The following is a 9,221-nucleotide window of genomic DNA, read 5'->3' as shown; positions in this document are numbered from 1 at the left end:
CTTTCCCTCCACTCTTTCTTTTCATGTCCATTCGGCCAGCTTCTGACCCCCTCTGCCCTCTCATCTCCCCTCCAGACAGACGATCTGTATGGAGTTTTACTATTAGGACATCTGCCATCTGCCGGCCAACAGATACAAGCCACATTCTCCAATACCAGCTCGTTTAGTGTTAAGGAGGATATTTTGGACTCCATGTGCCATGTTTGTCTTATTTCTCAATTGGTTCGTCATTTGGATGGGAGAAGAAAACTGGTGTATACTGAACACCCTCTATGACCCCAGCATACAAGAAAAGCATGAAGAAGCAGATTTTTCTAAGGGACTAGCACCAAACTGGAAAAACCCAAGCCATAATATAATTCATACAATGTAATGCCATTTTTTTGTAAAACTGTATATGATTGGAGATAATAAAAATATAAACTCTTATTTGCTGCTGAAAAAAAAATTTTTTTTTTTTTTTGATATGCTAGGCATTGTTCTAGGAGCTTTATACATGTCAACTGATTTAATTGTCATAAAACCCTACGACACAGGTACTATCATTATCACAGTTTTAAAGATTTGGGAACTAAGGCACAGAGAGGTCAAGTAACTTGCCCCAGGTCACATAGCTTGTAAGTGACAATGCCAGCATTCAGACCCAGGCAATCCAGCCCTAGCCACTACCTTAAACTGCCTGTGTATTAACTTAGGTAAAATACTGAAGAGCCTAAACCAGATCTTAAAAGTGATTATCTCTGGATAGGATTATGATTGGTATTGTTTGTTTTTCCTTTGGGAATCATTAAGTATTTTTTTCCAAGTAAAATAAATGGTTTAGGAAAAAAAGAATAAGCATTATGGGAATTGATTTTTTTTTAATGTAATAAGAACTCTGCAAAATTCTAATCCATATTAATGCTGTGTTCTTAACAACTTTTTCTTTTCTTGTTTATCTATTTTGCTTTCTCTAGGAACCTTGTGAAATATCAGTCTCCTCTTTCTTTGCCTTCTCTTTGATTATTTGGGGTTTAATTTAACAAAAAGGCCAAGGAATGTTAGCTCTGAAAGACACCTTCAGTCAGCTACTCTGAATTTTCCTATTGGTTCCATGCACTTACAGGCAATAATGGTAACAGTTCAAATTTCTGTTTTTAAATTAAAAAATAATTATCCGATTTATTTAAAGGGAGCAGTTTGGGGCTCTGAATAACTATCAAGTGAGATGCTCAGGGATAGTGTGCCTGTGACTCAGCCTCTCCTTCAGTTTACCCCTCAGCTGAATACCATTTTTCAGCATGGCGGTTTGGACCATTTGACAATTTTAGATTATCTTTATTCATGGTCATACAGTGTTTTATTTATACTACAACAGACCGTTTGATAAAGACAGAAAGGATGAAGAGCACTGATGTTAAAATGTAACCTAATGGGGAGCATAAAAATAATAATAACATGTTGTATGTTTCTCTCAAGATCACCTTCACCTAATCTGGAAGCGCAGCCCTGGTGCTACAGTGGTTAAGAGCTTGGCTGCTAATCAAAATGTTGGCAGTTTGAATCCACCAGCTCTTCCTTGGAAACCCTATGGGGCAGTTCTGCCCTGTCCTCTAGGGTCGCTATGAGTCAGAATCAACTCGATGTCAACGAGCTTAATCGGTAAATTTCATTCATCTACTCAAAGTTTTTACCCTATTATTATTATTATTTACCTATTGCTTGTTTATGGTTCCATAGTTCAAAAATTCTGAAAAGGAATAACAGAACACAACAGAGAACTGTATCTACATGGGCTTTTCATACTCTGAGAAATAGCTGCAAATAATGATATAAAACCCAGTTTTGTATTTCCTCAATTAAAAAACAAAAAATAAAACACAAACATTATAAAACTAAGTTAACCGAGTCCTGAAACTTAAAAAAATTAATTAATTAAAAAATTTCAAACATCATAATGTTAACTTTTTCTTATTTTAACACCTTAACACATGTAATAGAATAACTCCAATCTACATTTTGATATGACTCTTCGAAACCAAATACAACATATTGTCATCTTTGAATTTACTTCTCAACAGGTCTTGCTTGTCTCACAACATTCATTTAAAATAAGGAATGTATAACCCAATCAAACCCGTTAAGTCGATTCCAACTTATAGTGACCCTGTAGGACAGAGTAGAACAACCCCCATAGGGTTTCCAAAGAGTGGCTGGTGGATTTGAACTGCCGACCTTTTGGTTAGCAGCCAAATGCTTAACCACGGCACTATATTGCATGTTAAAGAAAGAAATTTGTCTTCATACTTAATACCATAATTAAATAAAGTTTACAATCATCTGAAAACATGTAAAATAAAACTTTTTAGGTAGAAGCATTTATTTTAAGTCAATCTTTTTTTTAATTCATGAAAGTTTTCAACATTGTGCGCTACTGTAAAGAAAATGGTGAGTCAAAAGAGATTGGCAAACATCGATCCAGTTAAGTTCTCATTTGACAAATATGAAAATGTCAGGAATTTTTCTGTATGTGTCCTTCATAGTCCATATGCACACAAAACACTTAGAAAATCACTTAAACACAGTCACAGTTTTGACTAAAAATCGAACTATCCACTGGCATCCATGATTCTTAGCCAGAACATAGTTCCACTGTCTTCAGTGTTTCTACCTGTCCACATTATATCACAATCTCAGACAGCGATGAAACTTGCTAAAGCAGAGTTTTTTGTAAAGAGTTCTATTTCCTTCATCTTTCCTGTTAGGTACCAGTGTTGTTTTGATAACTTTTATTTTGGTGTAATTTCAGTATTGTTTTGATAACTTTTCTTTTGGTATAATTTCAAACATAGGGAAGAGTTGCAAGAATTATACTAGGAATTTCCATATACTTTTTACTCACATTCACCAATTGTTTACATTTTGCTTTCTTTGCTTTTTCTCTCTCTCTTTACCTACCTATATGTGTGTGTGTGTATTTCCCTAATCACTTGAATAAATTGGAGATATTGTGGACTTCTACCATTAAATATTTCAGAATGTATTTCCTAAAAATAGGGAAATTTTATTACATAACCAACATTGATTTAACATTGACTCCATATTATCTAATCCACAGTCTGTATTCAAATTACGTCAATTGTCCACTGCTTTAGTCATCTAGTATTGCCATAACAGAAATACCACAAGTGGATGGCTTTAACAAAGAGAAACTTATTTCCTCACAATCTAGTAGGCTACAAGTCCAAATTCAGGGTGTCGGCTCCAGGAGAAGGTTTTCTCTCTCTGCCAGCTCTGGAGGAACGTCCTTGTCCTCAGTCTTCCCCTGGTCTAGCAGTTTCTCAGGCACAGGGACCCCAGGTCCAAAGGATGCACTGTGCTCCTGGTGCTGCTTTCTTGGTGGTATGAAGTCCCCAACTCTCTGCTTGCTTCCCTTTACTTTTATCTCTTGAGAGATAAAAGGCCACACCCCAGGGAAGCTCCCTTTACCTTGGATCAGGGAGGTGGCCTGAGTAAGGGTAGTGTTACAATCCCAACCTAATCCTCTCAACATAAAATTACAATCACAAAATGGAGGACAACCACACAATACTGGGAATCATGGCCTAACCAAGTTGATATACACATTTTGGGGGGAACATAATTTAATCAATGATATCCACATAATGTCCCTCATAGATTTTTTTTTTTCGTGGTCTAAGATCTAACCAGCACCACACAATGCAGTCAATTATCATATCTCCTAGCTCCTTAGTTTCCTTTCATCAGGAAGAGTTTCTCAGCCTTTTTTTCTCTTGATCTTGGTTTTTTTTTTCAAGAGTATAGGCCAGTAGTATTGTAAACTATCCCTCAATATGAGTCTGTCTGATGTTTCCTCGTAATTAAGTTTTGGTTGCACGTTTTGGGCAGAAATACCATTAAAGTGATATTGTGTCCTTCTCAGCACATGATATCTTGCAAGGTTTGATATCAGTTTGTCCCAATACGAGTGTTAGCTTTGATCACATGTTTAAAGTATATCTGCCAGCTTTCTCAATACAAAGTTACTATATTTGCCTTTGTAATTTATAAGTAATTTTTATAGACACACATTGAGACTATATAGTGTTTATATGTAAATATCCTGCTTCTCATCAAACTTTAATCCACTGGTTTTAGCATTCAGCGAAAATTTTCTAACCTCATATTAATGCTATATGTTTTAGTTGGCATTCTATTATAAGAAAGTTTTCCTTCTCTTCCCTATAATCATTTATTTCAGTATGGACTCATGAATTTTTATTTTATTCAATGATTCATAATCTGTTACCATCATTGTTTATATTCATGCTCAAATCGTCCAGTAGAAGCTCTTTCAGAGTGGTTCCTGTAACCTCTTGTTATGTACCCATGTCCAGTAAGAGCTCTTTGAAGCTAGTTCCTGCATCCTTTGATATGTCACCATCATTCTTTGAGCACTTCCTTACTTTCTGACTCCAGAAGACATTCCAGCCTCTCTTTTTTTTTTTTCCACTTTCCCTGGCATGGTCTCTCAAATTAACCCTTTCCCCTTTCTTAAAAAAATAAATCCCTGGCTTCTTTTAGTGGAGAATAATAATTAGAATCTAAGATAAAAATAGAGATAGAAGTATGCATATATAAGCCAAAAAACAAACCTCCTCCCATCAAGTTGTTTCCAACTCATAGACCCCACGGGATTTCCAAGGCTATAAATCTCTGTGGAAGCAGACTGCCACATCCTTTTTCCCATGGAGCCACTGGTGGTTTTGAGCCACCAACCTTTCAGTTAGCAGCCAATCACTTTAACCACTGGGCCAACAGGGATCCTTATACGTATACACACCTAGGAAACATATGTGTGTATCAACAGATATAAGTAAACGTATGAATAGTAAACATACTGATACCATAAACAAACTGGTATCATACTGATAATTTCAATCCAACAACACAGGGTACATTCTAGGACACCCTCTTTCTATATCCTCTCCATCACAAGAAACCTGTTTTTCCTTATCCTCAATACAGTTATTTGCTCAAACATAGAATATATAGAAAATAGTTTCAGACTTGTTAAAGTCTGTGAGAAGCACACCTACTAAATAGAATTAATATGTGTTTACAGCTTTGCAGGCAAAGTTAACATACAGTGAAATGCACAAATTGTAAGTGTACAGATCAGTGTGTTTTGATAATTGAATACAACCACGTAGCACACATCCCTATCAAGAAATAGAGCATTTCCGTCACCACAGAAATTTCCTTCATGGGCACCAGGATTTTAATAGTAAAGTCATTTGGGGTATTCTCAGTGCAGATTTTTTTAATTGTATGGAGGAGTCTTTTACCTTAGAATTTTTTAAAAACAACAAATAAATTAATTGAGAATGCCTGAACACACTGTAGAATACACACATATAGATACACTTAACTAAAGAATTTATAATAGGTTTATGATATTAATTTCGCCCAAACCAGAAAAAAAAAAAACACTACCATCAAGTCAGTTCTGACCCATAGCAACCTTACAGGACAGAGTAGAACTGCCCCATAGGGTTTCCGAGTCCATAAATCTTTACGGAAGCAGACCACCACATCTCCCTCCCAGTTAATTTCCAAAGGGAGACCAAATTAATAAGGAATAGGTAGAAGCTTTAGCCATGCGTAACTAAAAATGTCTTTATTTTCCCGGTCCCATTTGGATTTTGCTTCTGGCAGATTTGCTAACCATCCTCCTCTCTGACTCTGCATTGAAATAATCATTTTCTCCATCTGGGCCCTCATTACAAATTTCAGGTAATTTTTTATTTTGGATTCTGAAGAAAGTCTGTTTTCTCCCCAATATAGCTGACTCCCAAACCTAACACACCAACAAATTACCTTTGATTGTGTTTGCCAATAATTCCATCCCCTTTCTTACTTTAAAAATTTAAAGTAAAATTAAACTTCTAAAAAAGCTTACCACCTTTTTAATTATTAGCCAGGGATGACAGGTGTTTTTATTTACAATTGCATTGTGATTTGCTCAGGTCTACCTCTTCTGAGTACTCTTTGGCCTCTGGCTGGTTGCCTCTCCAATAAGCTGTAGCAGTGGAAAACTTTTTCTTGTGTTTGCTTTTTGTTGTTGCCATCTTGCTTGTTTGGTTTTGTTTTCTAAAGGAATCTAAGAGGTCTGTAAGTATAGAATTAAAATCATGGGCCACAAAGTCAAGTTTGAGTACAGAGAGAAAGGAAGCACAGGGAGGGTGATGTGACCAGTGCTGACGCAGGTGAAAAGGTGATTAATTGAAAGGATTGGAGAGTTAGATAAATAACACATTATTGTTAAAGAAAAAATTTTTCAGGTGGATTTCATGGTGGAAGATACCTGATGGAGAGTAGTTTCTCGCACTGACAAGCCCACAGTACAGCTGGATGTTGGGCTGTCGATCTGAGGGTGGAGGTGAAAGTCTCTGAATTGGAAGATTATTCAGAAAGACAACACCAGGGTTTGCATAGTTGATCCACAAGGGTGTAACTTTTTGCTTACTCAGACTAAGCAAAAAGGTTTTCAAATGCATTGTTCCGAAAAATCTCTGATAAATTTTATAGTTAATGTTTTAAATATGGTAAGCTCTTCTCTCATTTGTTTTTTAATTCCAATGGCCAACACTTTAAAAAAAGAATCTGTTTCCTCCTTGTTTTGTCCCCTTTCCTGACATAACCTTTACATATAAGGGATTTAGTATTTGTCCTTCTCTTGCTGGACACTCTCGTCTCAGATAATATCATCCACGTAATGAGTTTAAATTTCCAAAATACTGATGGACTTCCAAACCTACATCTTTATCTCTCAACTCTCTCCTGACCTGTAGATTCAGATTCTAACATGTTGCTTGTCATATTCTCATTAAGGAAAAACAAATAAACAAGCACCTACTCAAATCCATTACCTTCCCTCAATCCAATCTTATCCCTCTTTTCTGACGTCTATCTCTTTTAGAGGCTTGACCTTAACTAAAGTCTCCGGTTCTTCCAATTTATCATTAATACCACTACAGCAGATGCTTTGGTGTGCTCCCAGATTCCTTCTTCAGTACAAAAACATTTGGGAGTGTTTGCTGATGACTCACTTCTGAGACCCTCCTTAGGAATTATGCCTAGCTGAAGGGAGTTACCTTTTCCAATATTATACCCTCCTCCTAGTGGCCCTCTTGCTTCCATTTTGGATGTCACAAAGGTTCATTCCACCTTCAGAGCTTCTCATGGATTCAGTCAAGGTATCTGTTGCAAATGCATGGTAGTTAAATGCCTCCTTCTGCTCAATTCCATTTTTCTTTCTTCCTCACAGGGGCTATTCAATGAAGATTTCCCAATAAACTTTCTGCATGCTAATATCCATTTCAATCTATTTCCCCAGGACTCAATCTAATACAGTTGGTACAAGGAGTGATCTGATGAAGAAAACTTTAAAACATGATCTTGGCACAGAGTCAGCCATCACTGATAGTAGGTGAAATATACATTAGCCCTAGTAAGTGTTAAGATAAAATTATTAAATTTTTTTACAAGCAGTGGTATGCCAGTGGAGGTGGGGGAAACACTGGCAGGAGTTTGAGATATTTGGAAGAAGGATTAATCATGAGTGCCATGGAATTCAATAGCTGTTGCTACAGACAATGGATACGTAAAACAAAAATAATAAAAGGCTGAGGAATAATAAGGGTAAATAATCACAAACGTAGGTGTAAGTGTGAAAACCAGAAAGGTGATTACTATCTCCTGTTGGGGGAGGGCACAAGAAACTGAGAATCTGGCCCAGGACTTAATTAAACAATATTGTATCAAAATTTCATATAAGATTAAATGCTCAAACCAGTTGGTCTCCTATGCAAAGTTCCCTACCCTGACTGGTAGGAAGCAGGACTCTGAGACCTAGGATGAGAACAGCTGAGTTAATACAATTGAAAATCTTGAATCACTAGATTCCCTAGAAGACTCTTCATTTCTCTTTGTTAAAGCCTATGATACGCCCCTTGCCTGAAGATAATTCAGAAGCCTCTGTCTTGCAAGACAAACCATGCTCGCTAAGCATCTCTTCCCACGTTTCCTAGTGATCACCAAACCAATAATTAGGCTTAAGTCACAACATAATCCTACTGTGGGAAGTGCTGGGAGCCTGCTAAGGGAGAAAAGACACTATATCCCAAAGAAGCTGCAGGACCTGGACAATGTTTATTGGCAGGAGCTAGAAGAGTTTGTATGGGACTGAATCCTGAGTGGGCTGGAAAAAGTTGGATAAGGAAAAACTAACCAAACTAGGATAACTGTGCTATAGTAAAAAGATTTAATACCCTGGCAAGAGTTAAGCTACCATCTTCTGGAATGTCTCTTAGAAGCTTGGAAAAATGATAGACCACACTAAATAAGTAGAAATGCCACAATTTCCATGGTAAATCGTAGAAGGGGTCAAAAATTTCCAAAAAGTGGGTATGCTAGAGTAGATACATCTCATAATGCAAAAACCCACCAGCCATCTGTGTACTGTAAACGAATCCAGAGGATGCTCCACATACCAGAGCAATAAGGAATTAACTGGTGAAAATTGTTGAGAAATGCAGTGGTGGCTGACCTCAGTAGGCTATCAATGACATTAAGAGATGCTGGTGGCTTAGTAGTTAAGAGCTACAGCTGCTAACCAAAAGGTTGGCAGTTCAAGTCCACCAGGCACTCTTTGGAAACTCCAGGGGGCAGCTCTAGTCTGTCCTATAAGGCTGCTATGAGTCGGAATCAACTCCACAGCAATGGGTTTGGATTTTTTGTTTGTTTTTTTAATCTTAGACCAGGGATCTTTGAGTGCAAAGTGTATGATAGGACCACAAAACAATAGAGGTCAGCTGGTAGCACTTAAACATCAGGAGCAAAGTGAGTACAATTATTGTAATAAGCACCAAGGTTGGGGTGGCAACCAAGGAAATCTGAATTGCAGAAAGGTATGGGGATAGTTAACAGAACACAACATCCCTAGGGGCAAGATAGATGGGTACTCAACAAGAGTATTTCTCAATCTACCCACGCAAAAGAAATCAAGAAAGCAATTCTCATGACCAAGCCTGGCCTCAAGGAAGCCTGGAAGTATACACGACCAAGATGAAAAGTCACATGAAAAGGGTGTGGGTGTATGATTTTATTAAGGGAAAGCTTGAAGAATTGGAAACAATACTGCAATCTCCCACATTCTTCCCTCTTGGTCACAATTACTT

The sequence above is a fragment of the Loxodonta africana genome, chromosome 4 (assembly GCF_030014295.1).
Source record: "Loxodonta africana isolate mLoxAfr1 chromosome 4, mLoxAfr1.hap2, whole genome shotgun sequence".
Taxonomy (NCBI): Eukaryota; Metazoa; Chordata; class Mammalia; order Proboscidea; family Elephantidae; genus Loxodonta; species Loxodonta africana.
This window is presented reverse-complemented; position numbering follows the sequence as displayed.